We start from the raw sequence: 15,443 nt of genomic DNA, 5'->3' as shown, positions 1-15,443 counted from the left end.
TAAATCTTAGAAGCCTCAGCATATGAGGGTTTTTTTTTTTTTAACCTTATTAAGTCAGGAACTTTCACCTTTTCATGTAAAGGAAGCACTTTATGCTTCTCATTGGCATATCCAAGTTGCCTGTGTCACTATTCTTGTGTTTCAGGACCGCTGTCAAGTAAAACAAGGGTTACTAGAACCCAAGCACTCTGATACCGTGACAGTCCACCTGATAACCAAGGCGGCTCCAAAGAGACCGATGGGCTGGGCGTGAATCGTGTGGATCCTCTAGACAAAGGGATGACTTACATCCTGGGTGGGATGGAGCAGGATGGCAAAAGATTTCATCAGACGACTCACAGCCACACCTCCTGGAAACACTCAGAGCCCTACTTATGCTTGGCAGCCATCTGGAACTGACAAAACCTGAAACTCTAGCTTGATTGGACCACCTCCAAGATCAACTTAAAATTTATGAATTGCTTATTTGTAGATTTTCCATTAAAAATGTTGGGACTGTGGTTGAAGTTGGGTATCTGAAAACATGGAAAACAAAACCTCAAGTAAGGGGGTACTACTGTAGACCCTTCGATACAGGCGGAAATCCGAAGCCTGCTCAAAGACCTGGTGCAGCGGCCCAACAGGAAAGGTGCCACCTGGCTGTACTGTGCTTACTGAACAGGAAGTGATCTACAATTCACAGGCCAAGAATACAGCAGTTAGCAGCCATCTCCAAAGATGGGAAGATTGATTTCATTACCTAAAGATCCCATCCAGCTTATCCAGGAAGCACAGTCAGGTGGGACTCTGGGTCCAGAGCAGGCAGGCATGACAGAAGCTCTTCCTGTACTCTGTCGCAATGGCTGTTCATGGCCTGGCAAGCAGCAAGCTCCAGCACAAGCCTCCTTACAGCGAGGGCTGAAAGCAGATGATGTGCCTACCGCTAAGGAGGGAAGAGAGCTACTGAGACATTTAGGTGTGCTCCAGGGGGTTTACACACCTCCATCTTCACAGGACAGAGGCGACACTCATCTAGCCCTTAACCCCAACTCGAGTCTATCTGGTCTATGAGGATTTGACTTGTGCACAAAAGCTTCTCCGCCTTCACCTCACAGACACATTTTGGGCCCAGTCACTGCCTGTGCACCTCTGAGCAGCATTATGAGGGTCCCTGCCCCATCATGTCTGCAGTGACTACTTCATGCCCTCTTGGACCAAACACAGACTTCTCTACCTGCTGCTGGAAGACACCTTCATCGTTGACACCTAGCATGGCCATGGAGACTGGCCCACCAACCTCGACTGATCGCTACTTGGCATTTGCCTACTAGGCCACCTCTGCCACAGTTTCTATGGCCTGCACCTCCTGGAAACCTCATTTGTGCTGGGAAGCCCTCTGGATGGACAAGACCTGAAGCTCTGGCTTCACTGGACCACCTCTGCATCTATAACATCCACCAGAGCACAGTATCTTCTTCAGACCTTACTGCTTTGCTCTGAGTTCTCCTGGTCCTCCTCTTCCATTCTGGCCTGTCATTGCTCTGCAATCAAGCAGCTCCAAGCCTGCTACTGCCAGGTCCATTCAACTCCTTTTATATGCCTAGGGCCATTTTCTAAGCCGCAGCGTGCCTGCTGTCTTTCACTGCTCCAGGTGGCCCAATGTTCCACATCGAGATGTTGCTTCTTGAGACCTATTCATTGGTTACCCAGCACTGAAGTCACTGACAATTTCCACCACAGGGTCATTTTGGTTACCCAGAGTGGGCAAACCCAGCTTGCTGAGCATGCCTTCACCAACCTTCTGCCGCTTGTCCAGTCTTCACAGTCAAGCCCTGGTTACTGTCAACTGCCCCTCCTTTGCCCTTGGTGAGACTGCCCCATATCCACAGCTGGAGCCTGTTCTCATGACCTCTCCTAATTGCTCAACCGGATGCTGGACTTACCGTATGTCGTCTGCCGATACAGTTCAACGCCCACCAGATTGTTCCAAGGATGCCACTCATTCCTGTCTTACCATCACAATATGCTTTCTACAGGACACCTTAATGCTGATTGGGATACCCGGACTGGATGGCTGGGTACCTCTCACCTGGTCATCCAAAGCGGGTATAGTGGTCCTGTTCTGGTGACTCTCCCTTACTCCTGTCTACAGCCCGACCACCCGCAGGTAGAGGTAAGGGTAGATTACCTTACCTTTACCCTGACAGGGCTAGAAGTCCTGCTCATGTTTTGGGCCTCCACCCCTTCCCTTTCTCGACGCCACAAGCATGCAGCAGGGGCAGTTGTGGCAGCCATCTTGCTAAAGATGCTATTCTCTTTACAGGGAAGATTTGGGAGTATAGAATAGATTTCTAAAGCTGTGTCAGGAGTCCTGAAATATTCTGAGATGCAAGTTCTAAGAAAATACAATATTTTGTGTAAGAAACAGATTGCCTTTAAGGTGCCACTTTCTAGAAATTATAATACAAGCAGCTGTAGAATGGAAAAATTGTTCATTCTAAATGGTTCTTAATTAAAAAGAAAAAATAATTCTAGTTTAGGCATAATCTGTGTATTAGTAAGAGGACCAGTAAGAATGGATAGCCTCTCAGAACTCCCCAAATTCCCCTTCTTATATAATTTTCTTTCCTTTCCCTTCACCTCCCTTGTCTCCTTTCCTTATTTCCCTCCCCTCCCCTCCCCTCCCCTCCACTCCCCTCCCCTCTCCTCCCCTTCCCCCACTCTTCCCTTCCTTTCTACTCCTCTTTCCTTTCCTTTCCTTTCTTTCAGGCCTCATTGTCCTTGGTGCTTTCATCACTCAGTGCACTGTCTAATGATCTAACAGTTTTCAATTTAATATTCATTGTTAACAATTTAAAAAAATATATCTTTTGCAGACAATTTTGTGTTTAGCTTAAATTTATTTTAGATCAACTTATTTTAAATTAAAAGGTTACAAAACTTGTATGCCTTTACTCTGCTATAGATGTAATGCAATTTCATTGCCATGAATTTAAAAAGCGCATATAAACAGACTACTAACATACTACCAATATTCAAAATAATATGACTGTATGAGAATATTACAGACTACTGAGTCAAATGGTGGATATGGAAAGGTGCCTGAATTGTACAAAGGCTGGTTATTTGTCCAGGCAGTTTAACTTGGACCACCCTGATCAGATAAATTACTTACTGTCCTCATAATGAAAATCAAGCTAAGCCTGGACTTAATTTTGATGGAGTAAAAAAACTAGTTGGTGGTGTGGAGAGGGATAGGAACCTCAGGAGAAAGTACCTGGATTATTTCTCAGCTGGGTTTTGGCACAAGAGGTGTGTTGCAAGTAATTTATTACTAATAGTGAAAGCACTAAAATAACACATGACCTGCTTTCTAAAAATACATACATTTGAGAGTAAAGTTATCTCAATAATATCATTGCTCTCACGTTCTTACAAGTATGTTTTCTTAAGTGAGAAAGAAAGATTGGTGTTAGTGAAAATAGTGCGGAATGCCACATAATCAATAGCTCGTTTATCAATATCCCCAGAAATATTGTGGACAGCAAGCCTTACCAATATATAGCCAACATATGTGGCAACTAAAAATGATTACAACGTTTTATTTTCAGGAAAAATGTATTTGAGTTTTGTGAAAATTGTGAGAGCGAGAGTGTGTCACATACCAGTGAGTGTGTCACGGGTGAGACTATTATCAGTGATATGCTGTGACATGAAAAATTGTGAACGTTTAAAGCTCTTATCATGGCCAGAAAAGGGGAGCTTGAATAGACTCAGGCAAATACCTTGGCTTTGAGGAAACTTTAAAAAAATTCAAGGAAAAAAATAGATTTGACCCATGAAATTGGGTCTCAAATAAGATTATGGCTAATGAAGAGAGATTTTTTTAAAACCAAGAAATAATTCAAATAAAATGGGAGACAGCTCAGAAAAGTTGAATGGTTGTCTATTAATCTCAAATTTCAAATGACATGTTTATAAGAAGGAAGAGTAACCAAAGGTGAATGTGGAAATGTAGCAAATCTACTATAAAAGTGCTATCAAGTAAGACCCTAATGAATTGAGGATGTAAAAAAAAAAAAGGTAAAGATGACCAAAAGGAGCTGTAAGGCTTCACTTTATTTATTTTGGTAGAGATAGGGTCTCACTGTGTTGTCCAAGCTGGTGCGCAGTGGCATGATCAGGGCTCACTGCAGCCTCAGTGTCCTTGCCTAAAGCTCTCCTCTCTCCTTGGCCTCCCAAAGTGCTGTGATTATAGCTTTCAGCCACTGCATCAGACAGACGCTTTTTTAAGTCAAAAAGAACAAGGAAGGGAGAGTGACAACAGCAAGATGTTGAAGAGGAGGTCCCAGACTTCATGTTCCTTCAACAAAAAGTCCAACTAACAGCTACCCACAGACAAGAACTTTTGTGAAAAAACCCCTAAATTGGGAATGAGCCTGACTCCAGTGTGGACCACAGAACGAGATAAAAACCACATTAAAGGGTAAGAGACATGGTCTTATTTTGACCACATTTCTCCTTTTTCCCCTCAAGTTGGCACAGGGCCACACAGACAGAATTCCCTTGGGTCCATGATTTTATTATTTCCTTGGGCCATAAAATTTTATTGGCAGTTCAGGGGAAGAGCTAGGGGTAAGTATCCCTTCCTTCCCATTTTCCTACCCAGGAGACACCCTCTAACGGAGAGCAGAAGCCCAGGAGCCTGCTGCCTTGAAGGATCTTGGAGGTGGACAGGCTGTTGTAGTGATCTTCCTGACCCTGGAGCAGGCTGAGGTAGGTGGCGATCTCCGGCTTCAGCTGCGACTTGATGTCCATGAAGTGCTGATATTCCTGATTCTGCCGCTCACTGTCAGCTCACACATCGCCCAGCTGAGCTTCCATACTGCTGATCAGCACCTGGATCTGTGCCAGCTGAGCGCCAAAGTGCGTCAGTGGCCTTCCAAGGTGGCTTTCATGCTAAGCTGGCACTGCAGCTCAATCTCAAGACCCTGGAGGGTGCGCCGCAGGTCAGTGACCTTGGACATGTTCATCTGGAGCTGCTCCGTGTGGTCAGCAATCTCCAGGTTCAGTTCCTCAGTCCGGCTGGTGAGCCAGGCTTCACCATCCTTCCAGTTCTGCTTGGCCATGACCTCATATTGGCTCCATATGTCACTCATGATCTTGGCGGTGTGGGTGCCCAGAGCCGAATCCACTTCCACATTGACCTGGCCTCCCACTTGTCCCCTCAGGGCCTTGATGTCTTCAGGTAGGTCAGCTCTTCCTTCAGGGCTTCAGTCTGCATCTCCAGGTCGGTCCTGGCCAGGGTCAGCTCAACCAGCACCCTGTGCAGGCCATTATGTCAGCCTCCACACTCATGAGCAGAGTCTGCTCCCTTTCATACTTGGTTCAGAAGTCATCTGCAGCCAGACAGGCATTGCCGATCTGCAGGACCGCCCTGGAGTTCTCAATGATGGCACCAAGAATCTTGTCCTGCAGGTCCTCGATGGCCTTATAATAGTGGCCATAGTTGTGGGAGGGCCTGGGTCCCATGATTTTAAAACAGGAAAACAACCAGAGACAGACATCCAGCTTCCCTAGCATTCCAGGGTGCATCCCAGAAAGCTCACACCAGTCTTGCCTTATGAGGGACACTGGGAGTAATGGCATGGTTAGACTGTCCGGGGTCAGTTAGAAACAAAGGAGGCAGAGCTCACAGTGACCAGTGTGCAGATCTTGGTAGTAGCTCTCTGTCCCTGCCAGCTGTGGTGCCTAGTCAGAGATACCAGCCAACAGCCCAGGCTACATGCAAAGCTGAATTGATCACTCCCAGAAGCATGGTGGGAAGTTCAACCTGGCTTTAGTCTCTAGACATCCAGCATCAAAGCCCAGCCTCAGAGCCCATTACAAGGCCCTGCCTACTCAGGGAGATGCCCACAACATTGCATTCTTCAAAACACAGGTGCTAAACCTGCCAGACATGGGAGGCCAATCAGTGACTTGATCTGGTCCCAGAGCCCACCATCAAGGCACCACCCAGGCAGGGCAGCAAGCCTCAACTGTGGATTTCCATGGAGTATAGCCTCTGGTCCCACTTGTCCCAAACAACAACTCTGTTAGCAACAAAACCCAGCCTGCCCAGTGGTGGAACCCAAATAGTGATACCACTCAGCCAGGGGATATACCTGGTGACCTGGCCTGATCAGGGGCCATCACGTTGCTTGGCCATCAGCTTCACCTGATAGCAAAGCCCAGCCAGTGGTTTCACTTCACAGCAGAGCCCAGCCAGCAGCCTCAGAGCAATGGCAGTGGCCCAGCCAACCAGAGAACCCAACAGCAACCTCTATCCACCTGTGGCCATTAACAGCTGACCTATCCAGAATCACAGGGTAGACTAAATAGTGAAAGTCTATCCCTACCAAAGAACACCTGTAGATTGTAAGAGGTGGCTGTCTCTTCAAATACACAGACACCTATCCAGGACACAAGGATTATGAAAAATCAGGGAATCATGACACCTCCAAAAGAAACTAATAAAGCTCCAATGATGGACCATAAAGAAAGAGAAATCTATAAAATGGCTGACAAAAAACTCAGAATAATCCTTTTAAGGAAACTCTGAACTACACGAATAAAATGACAGAAAATTAAAAGAAAGTTAGAAAACAATACATGAACAAAATGAGAGGTTTGACAAATAGGACCTTTGAAAAAATCCTAGAGATGAGGAAATACAATGACTGGACTGAAAACATTGCATAGAAAACTTCATCAGCAGACTCAGTCAAGAAAAATAAATAATCTCTGATCTCAAAGACAGAACATTTGAAATTATTCAGTAAGAGGAGAAAAAAAAATAAAGAATGCCTACAAGAATTATGCAGAACCATCAATCGAACTAACATGCATATAATAGGAGTTCAAGAAGAAGACAGAAAAAAGTATTAAAAGCATATTTGAAGAAATAGTGACTGAAAACTCTCCAAATTTGGAGAAAAGATGCCAGTATCTAGGTACAGGAAGTGCAGGAGTTTCCAATCAATTTCAATTTAAAGAACAGTTAACCAAGACATGTAATAATCAAACTATCAAAAATCAAAGATAAAGAAAAAGTTCTGAGAGCAGCACCAGATAAGAAACATATCACATGTAAGGCAGTCTCAATGTCAGTGGATTTCTTAGCAGAAACGAGGGAGAAATAAAAGCTTTCCCAGACAAAGAAAAGCTAAGGGAGCTCAAAAGGGTAAAAAGTTTCAGTTAGACAGGAGGAACAAATTATTTTAGATATATTGTGTAGTATGGTAACTATAATAATGCATATTTCAAAATTGCTAAGAGAATAAAATTTAAATGTTCTTGCCACAAAAAAGATAAGTGTTGAAGTGACAGACATATTAATTAGCTTGAATATATATATATATATATATATATACACACACACACACAACTGTAGTTTGTCAATCCACAATTTCAAAAAGAACAAGGAAATAAGTCTACTTCTTAGAGATGATAACAGAAGGTATATCAGAGATGTGACAGCATCGTTCAACTCCTATTTTTTCTTCTCTCTTTTCTAGATTGGGTTTTAAATTGAATATGGAGAATAAACTATGAAAAGTTGAAATTGCAGCCCAAGGTAAAAGAGGGATTGGCAAGCTAACTCCAAGGTGTTTAAAATAAGACCAGATAAATTTTGTATCAGGGTGGAAATAGAACTTCCAGCTATAAACTCAGATCTACTGTTTGGTAGTCTGAAAAGTCATGGCAAATAGGAGAGGTGCCACAAGACCACAGATGAGTACATTTCATCTTTATTTTTAAGAGAGAAATAGGATTCTGGAAATTATAGACAAATTAATTCATATTTGCAGATTTAACAAAAGATTGTTAAAAATGCTCTAGTTTTTGAGCATTCAGAAATGAATGTTAAGGTCATTAGTAACCACCAAATGTAAAATAAGGACGAGCTTTGATACACTCATCTGATTTATTTTTTATGAGGTTACTAAGCACGTAGATGAAAGAATTGCTTGAAAATCAAATTGAAGCAGCGAGTGGTTGGTATTCATCTTGACGTGATGTAGCAATATGGAATTGTCTGTTTTCAGGAGTGTCTATTAGTGATTTTATAGTCTCCAGTAGCATACCTTTACCCTGTACATTCAGCATTTTCACCAATGGCTGGATGAACATAGAGGCTTCGCAACTTTGCAGAGGGCATGAAAATAGACAAGGTATCTTATTTCAGTGCTTCTCATACTTTTTCACTGAATATTTCTCCTAATGGAGGGAAATAAACATGTACACCTGGAGAAACTAGTCAATTTTATTTCTCGAGGTAAAACTGGCATTTCTGTGTCTTTGAATATCTTCCATATTCCCCTAGACATACTGTTTATCTTCACCCAAATCAATTATGAAAACTTCAAACTGAATGGCGTAAAGGAAAGAGAGCAGTGGCTATTACATGCTTTTTCATGCAGTATAAAGCCATCAATAAATGATTTTATATGATAGATGAAGAAACTGAAAATTAAACAGTATCGTAATAAGATGGCATATTAACACGATTAAATTTAATAAAAATAAGTGTAAAATTTTGCACTTAAATTAGAAGTCATATAGCACAAATATGGAAACTCAAATGAAAACCTGTCACTTTGATTGACTATGATAATTCTCTGAATTAACAGAATTATGTCATTTAAAAATATATAAATAGTAGTTAGATCAAGGGAGGTAAGAATCCCTATGTACTCTGCATTAATAACCATCTCTACAAGGTCAGGCTTAATTTTTGGGACCAAATTTAAATACAGACTTTGATGAACTATACTATCCATAGAAAGACAACTAGGATTACAAAGCATCATGTTTATCATCAAGTTTATCATGGAAGGGTTAAGGACCTGGGGCATGACTACGGGGAGACCATTTAGCTTAGTGCAGCAAATGGCATGATTGCTCTAAAGGACCGTGCTTAGGAGCATCTGCTTAGGTTGTTAAAATGCTGACTACTTGGCTCTACATGTAGAATTTCAAATTCAGCAATATGGGCTTTTGGAAACTGCATTTTGATACTCAACTCAGTAGAATGAGGTGAATTAATGACTTTGAAAAACACTGTTCTATAAAATGTATGTAGAAGCTGTACTGGAATTACACAGAAATGGTGTGGTTTTACATTTTTAAAAAAATCCACTCTGTTTTGTTTGATTTTTTGTAACTTTCAGAGTTAGAAAACAGTGGAGTAAGCCTTATTACATTAATTTTATTGAGAACGTTCATGGATATTCCAGGAGTCAGGCATGCAGCAGAAGAGACACTGAAGGACATTGTAAACTAAACATCTTCTAGTCAATCATTTAGACTACAGCAGAAAGACAAGAAAAACTTTGAAGGAGAAGTAGTGAAAATTGAAAAATTCAAAATCGTTATTAATGTAATTAAGGTGCATCTTTCAGTCAATGGTGCACATGTATTATTAGAATATGACTACATTAGGCAGGCAGTTTTGGTATTTGCTTAAATATGATCTATGCCATTTAATAGCCAATGTCAAAACATAGCAGCGGATTCTCTTTCTTCTAGAAAAATGGAGTCCTTAACCCTGGGAAATACTTATAAACTCAACATTTATTGAATTAACTTCCCTTAGGACTTCATCTCACCCCAACCCTGCCCACACATGCCTGCCAATTCTGATATCCTTTTATCCTTAGTAGAATCTTATTTCACTCTAGCAATGTGCACATTTGTAAAATGGAACATCTAGGGTTTTCATTTTCAAAGCATTGCTCAAGAGGTGTGTCCCTACTTCTTGGCTTTAAAAAATATGTGTGTGTGTCTATGTGTGCATGATTGTGTGCCTGCGAGACAGTCTGCTTCTTGATAAACTGGCCCTGTAGTCAACTCTTGGAGTTCAAATAGATCTCTTGATGCATGGCTATAAGTTTATTGACAGTGATCACGTTTTAGAGACCCAGCTCTTGGAAGGAAATGATCATGTCTGTCAATTTACCAAAACAACATATGATTGTTTCACGTGTGTTACTATGATGACCAAGGAAAGAACGTGTTTTGGAGAATACAGTTTTATGGTTCTGATATTCACTAATATTTTTGATTTGTCTGAGCCAAATTAATATCTTTTTTACTTGGTGGCAGAAGAAAGTCCTTATAAGGGATAATTGAAGATTAAAATGGATCAGTTATTTCCCCATCAAAAAATCAAGGCCTCATTATAGTCAGCATTGTATTTCTTGATTTGTTCATTCATTCATTTTCTTTTTCACTAGGAAGATACTTCATGTACTTGTAATTACTGGAGGTTGAAAAAGAAAAAATAAGAATGCTAGGCTCCTTTTAAAGCAAATTATATGCAACTGGTTTGCTTTGTAATGCAAAAATTACTAATCATAAATTTTATATAATTAACAGCTGAACACAGAGACAGAGCATAGACAACGAGCTCAAAAAGCATTTGCTTGATAAAATTCTATAAAATGTGGCAGTCTTTGTCAGGCTCAGCCCTTAAGCTTGTAGGCCCCATAGTGAGGCTGTTTGAAGGGTCTACGTCCTTTCAAAGGGGCCCGCGTATCCTTGGGAGTGTGCAAATGCAGGCACATGGGCTAGCGTATCACAGAGGGGAAGTATTTGTTTTGTTTTTCCAAAATGGAAAGAGCTTTTTTTATGTTTGATGATTGTTAATGTATGATTTTTTTCAAGCAACTTAGAAATGCATATAGTCAAAATTTCTTACTTGTTCCATCCGCCACTTCTCCTAATGATAATAATGATTAGTAATTTTTATATAGCTTTCTAGACTTTTAAATCTAAATAAACTTTTTTTTTTTACATTAAATGAGATGAAATTGCACATGTTGTTCTGAAACTGGCTTTTAAAAACTAGCAACATATTGAGGGCATCATCTCATGTCAGTAGATAAAGACCAACTTTATCCCTTCACAATTTCCTCTAATAAGGATGAAGCACGTTAATCTAGCCAAGTTCCTATTGATGAATAATGAGGTTGCTTCCATATTTTTCATATTATAAAGAATGTGCCAGTAAATATCCTAATTTGTTCATCTTTGCCCACATGTCCTGTTTTCTAAGGATAAACTCCTAGACAGGATTGTTGAGTCAAAGTGAGTTTAAAAACTGTAGTACATATTTTCAAACTATTCTCAACTGAAAGATTGGACTCCAGTAGTGCATTGAAGTGTCTGTTTCCCACATCATTGAAATCACTGGCATTATCAAATCATGGCCAGTCAGATAAGTACTCAAACATTTCTTCATTATTTCAATTTCAATTTCTTTTTTCTTCCTGAGACTGAATATCTCTTCATCTATTTTGGTTGTTTATGCTTCTTTGTGAATCGTTTATTTGAAGACTTTACACATTTTCTGTTAGGTTGGTAATCTTTGCCTTCTTAATTTGTAAAAACATTAAGCTATTAAGGATATTAACTATTCATCAGCTATATAGACTGCAAATATTCATCCCTATTTTTTCATTTGTTTTTCAGCTTTTATTTATGATCTTTTGAATAAAGAAGTTTTACATTGTCGTATAGTATCAGTTCATATTACTCTTATGGTTTCTGGCCTTATAGCCATGCTTGAAAAGGCCTTTTCATCCTGAAATTGCTTACATATTCTCCAAATGTTCTGGACTGCTCATAATTGTATTTTGCTTTGTAGTTTCTAATCTGTATAAAATTTAATTTATGTATGATATGAAATAGAGGGGAAATCTAATGCCAAACAGGATGAATTGAAATGAACTTGGTTTGTAAACATAAAATATTTTTTGGAACTATACGGTAAAAGATCAGACTTGAAATGTATGAAATGTAATACATTTACAATGAATATTAGGAAAATAATATAGCTGAGAAAAACATACCTCTCTGATTATCTCAGTCATCTCTGAGGTGAATTGATTACAAGGGTTACTACTTACGAGTTGTGGAACACCAAACCACAAGACGGATATATGATCTGCTTAGGTAATCTGCATCATGGGACAAGTGAATGACAGATGTTTTGGCCGTTTGGGTGAAACATTCTATACATTCTAAGAATTGTTGAGGGGGTGGAGTTCCACTGTTTTTTTTCTCTAAAGCAGAATTCTCAATTTTAAATGTTACATAGGAATCACTTGCTTTTATTTTATTTTAATTTTTGCAATCAGCTTTCTCAGGTTGAAATAAACACCTGCTTTTTAAAAAATGTTCATGCCAGACCCTGGAGATTCTGGTTTTATTGGTCAGTGCCTAGCTGTCTTGGATTTTAAAAGCTCCCCAGGTGATTATATAGTGCGTGGCTAAGGTTGAGAACCACTGCCTTAAAGATTCCTAATGGTGCCTATCTGATATTATTTGCTAAAAGTTTAACCATTTTTCAAGTAATATTTCTCCAAATTTCAGTTCTAAGGCCCTGCCATCCTGGGCCATAATCCACTAGGACTTTGGGTCGATAAAATCGACACATCTTTCTAAGTGCATTTGAACCTACACAATGGTTTTAAGAGAACTGAAGAACTGAATGGTCTAATAAAAGTTGTCAGAATAATTTCCCATGACAGTGAATTTATTAATTTGTTTTATAAGTATTACTTCCTACTATGATTTAATTGCACATTCAAAATGGAAAACTTTCACAGGAGCTTTGTAAGGCAAAATGTTATCATCGCTGTGTTCATTATTCATTTTCCTTTTTAATAAAGCAACGTAACAGCATACCAATTATGGATACTAGAGCTCCTGTTGGCACACAGGTTTCCTTATTTTCATGCAGGTGAATTACTTAAAGCCAAGTGTTAGACTAGCAGAACAGAATTTGCTAGTTACTGAACTAAATATCCAACAGACTTTTGCTCAACATAAACAGCATGAAACAAACGCATGCAATCTAAGGGGAACTCAGGTGAAACACATTCCCTTGAGCATCAACTGAACATTCTTGGTGCCAGGTAGAAAACGTGATTGGGAACATAGCTGTGAATATCATTCTTTCTGTGCCCTAGAAATGTCACCTTCTCAGGAATGCAATTAACTGAGTGTTCAGGAACATAAAAAAGCATGTGAAATAAACTGGTGGGTGCTGAAAATTTTCCTTTATTCATTTCAAAATAAATAGCATGCATATAGCAAACTAAGCCAAAGGCCTATTATTGGATTTTGGAGAGCCTGGTGTTCTCCAACTCTTGATTTGGTTACTCTTAATCAGTAACTTCCACGTCAATGTTAAGTATGGGGTCAGTAAGTGTGAATTACCCCAAGCCATGCAGTGTGTTGGAAAATATAAGAACAAGGGGTCATAAAATGAAGTTCTAGTTTACAATAAATTCTAGCACAGATGAATCATTCCTATCACCTGAGCCAAAGTCTTCTGACTTTGGTCTCAGTTGGCCTTCTCCTTGTCCCTCCCATCCAAGAACAGCATGGACAGCTGTGACCCAAAACAGGATGTGTCTCTGGCTATGAGACTCAGATGCCACACTCTAGATTTTCTCTCTCATCATGGCATTTGAGGTTGAGATCCACATGTTGGCTTTGCTTCCTGGGCAGCTGGGAGGTTGTATAGGGTCACAGGGCTTCTCACATGGGTGCATTGCTTCCTCTTCCCAGGGACCTCATTTCCCTCTAGGGTAGAAGTGACACATTTCCCCTTGGAGATTCCTCAAAAGTTTCCAAATGATCAGGTAGATTTTTACCTTGTACTGATGCTGTATTTTGGGGACAATTTCCACAGAGGAGAGGCACTTTACATGACCATCAGCCTTGTGAAGGTGGCTACTGAATTTTTGAAAACTATTTGTCTATGAGTCAAGTTTTTAAGTCTTTCTTTGTGTACCTACGTGCACACACACACATACACACACACACACTGCAAGTTTTTTTTTCTGCTTCTTTTCACTTTTAAACTGTTGGTCATTCATTTATTTACTTGACAAAGACATACTGAGTGCTTGCTCTGTCACAGACACTGTCTCTGGAATGACAAACTGTCTAGTTGGTCGTATGACTTAGGAATCTGGTAGAAGCACTTTGGAGAAGATTCCTCTGAGATAATTAACTTTAAGTAAAAAACAAGGCTGTCATCAAGCAGTAATATATTTTCAGGACTCAAAAAAAGAAAGAAGGAAAAAGAAAGAAAAAAAGAAAGGAAGGAAGAAAGGAAAGAAAGAAAGGAAAATTTTAAGACCCAGGCTCTATTCCCAGCACAAGCCTTCTCAGTTATGTGATTTTGAGTTAATCTGAAGGCTTTGGTATAGTTTCATTTGTTCTTGCAGTACTATAGGAATCAGGTTCCTGTGTAGAAACTACACCAAACCCTTCAGATAAATGCGAAGGCTATAGTAAATGTTTTTTGAATCCAGAAGAATGTAGGAGATAAGAAATTGCTTTTCTCCATAAATGAAAAAAATCTTCAATTTATAGCCCAAAGATATGTCTTTGTCTTTTAATCCCTATGCCAATATAACCCAGATTTGATTATCCTCATGGGGGCTATGTTTTCTGCCACTCTCAGAACTAGACATTTATGTTTTCCTCAAAGAATCGTGACTCAGGAGACCAACTCTCCTCAATGAAGACTCAGATGTGGATAAGATTGCTATACATGAAACATTCCACATGGAAGCTGGTTTAAAAAATTTATAATGACCAGGGAAATGCAAATCAAAACCACAATGTGATACCACTTTACTTCTGCAAGAATGACCATAATCAAAAAATAAAAAAATAGTAGATGTTGGCATGGATGTAGTGAAAAGGAAACAATTTTACGCTGCTGGTGGTAATGTAAACTAATATAACCACTATGGAAAACAGTGTGGAGAATCTTTAGGAACGAAAAGTAGATTGCCATTTGATCCAGCAATCCCCCTGCTAGGTATCTACCCAGAAAAAAAAAAAAGTCATTTTATGAAAAAATATACTTTCACACACATATTTATGGCAGCACAATTCACAATTGCAAAAATGTGGAACCTACCCGAATGTCCATCAATCAACAAGTGGACAAAGAAACTGTGGCATATATATACAACGGAATACTACTCAACCATAAAAAGGAATGAATTAACAGAATTAACAGCACATGCAGTGACCTGGATGAAATTGGAGACTACTACTCCAAGTGAAATAACCTCAGGAATGGAAAATCAAACATTGTATGTTCTCACACACATGGGAAATAAGCTATGAGGATGCAAAGGCATAAGAATGACACAATGGACTTTGGGAATTCAGCGGGAAAGGGGGAAAAAGGGGTGAGAGATAAAAGACTACAAATTGGGTTCAGTGTATATGGCTCTTGTGATGGGTGCACCAAAATCTCAGAATTCACCACTGAAGAGCTTTATGTAAACAAACACCACCTGTTCCTTAAAAACCTATGGAAATAAAAAAATTAAAAAGTTGTAACTGCATTACATTATTGACACTTACTTGAATATAAGAAAAACTTT

The 15,443-nt window shown here is 39.6% G+C and overlaps 1 pseudogene; it reads right to left on the bottom strand.

Moving 5' to 3' along the window:
- Positions 1-4,608: 4,608 nt before the first annotated feature.
- LOC116534377 lies at positions 4,609-5,511 on the bottom strand (annotated as a pseudogene).
- Between the last annotated feature and the right edge of the window lie 9,932 nt (positions 5,512-15,443).

This window comes from Sapajus apella, unplaced genomic scaffold, assembly GCF_009761245.1.
Source record: "Sapajus apella isolate SASKATOON/1434 unplaced genomic scaffold, GSC_monkey_1.0 scaffold87, whole genome shotgun sequence".
Lineage (NCBI taxonomy): Eukaryota > Metazoa > Chordata > Mammalia > Primates > Cebidae > Sapajus > Sapajus apella.
This window is presented reverse-complemented; position numbering and strand designations above follow the sequence as displayed.